The sequence below is a fragment of the Arachis ipaensis genome, chromosome B5 (assembly GCF_059453495.1).
Source record: "Arachis ipaensis isolate K30076 ecotype BB chromosome B5, ASM5945349v1, whole genome shotgun sequence".
NCBI lineage: Eukaryota > Viridiplantae > Streptophyta > Magnoliopsida > Fabales > Fabaceae > Arachis > Arachis ipaensis.
In genome coordinates, this window is record NC_142440.1 from 114703811 (window position 1) to 114704803 (window position 993).

The 993-nt window shown below is 40.3% G+C and overlaps 1 non-coding gene across 1 annotated transcript; it reads right to left on the reverse strand.

The window, feature by feature from the left end:
* Positions 1 to 414: 414 nt before the first annotated feature.
* LOC148565443 (small nucleolar RNA R71) lies at positions 415 to 522 on the reverse strand. Its single transcript, XR_015884027.1, has one exon. It is a non-coding gene; the product is annotated as a small nucleolar RNA R71 (small nucleolar RNA).
* Between the last annotated feature and the right edge of the window lie 471 nt (positions 523 to 993).

A 993-nucleotide genomic window follows, 5' to 3' on the forward strand; every position in this document is an offset into this window, starting at 1 on the left:
TTCGAACAGGAAGAGGAGATGGCAGCCGAAAATAATAATAATGCAAGGAGGATGCTTGGTGAATTTACTGCACCTAATTCCAATTTACATGGAAGAAGCATCTCCATCCCTACCATTGGAGCAAACAATTTTGAGCTTAAACCTCAATTAGTTTCTCTGATGCAATAAAACTGCAAGTTTCATGGACTTTCATCTGAAGATCCTCTTCAGTTCTTAACTGAATTCTTGCAGATATGTGACACTGTTAAGACTAATGGAGTAGATCCTGAAGTCTACAGGCTCATGCTTTTCCCTTTTGCTGTAAGAGACAGAGCTAGAATATGGTTGGATTTTCAACCTAAAGATAGCCTGAACTCTTGAGAATAGCTGGTCAAGGCTTTCTTAGCCAAGTTCTTTCCTCCTCAAAAGCTGAGTAAGCTTAGAGTGGATGTTCAAACCTTCACACAGAAAGAAGGTGAATTCCTCTATGAAGCTTGGGAGAGATACAAGGAACTTACCAAAAAGTGTCCTTCTGACATGCTTTCAGAATGGACCATCCTGGACATATTCTATGATGGTCTGTCTGAATTAGCTAAGATGTCATTGGATACTTCTGCAGGTGGATCCATTCACCTAAAGAAAATGCCTGCAGAAGCTCAAGAACTCATTGACATGGTTGCTAATAACCAGTTCATGTACACTTCTGAGAGAAATCCTGTGAGTAATGGGACGCCTCAGAAGAAGAGAGTTCTTGAAATTGATACTCTGAATGCCATATTGGCTCAGAATAAAATATTGACTCAGCAAGTCAATATGATTTCTCAGAGTCTGAATGGAATGCAAGCTGCATCCAACAGTACTCAAGAGGCATTTGCTGAAGAAGAAGCTTATGATCCTGAAAACCCTGCAATAGCAGAGGTGAATTACATGGGTGAACCATATGGAAACACCTATAATCCCTCATGGAGAAATCACCCAAATCTCTCATGGAAGGATCAACAAAAGCCTCAACAA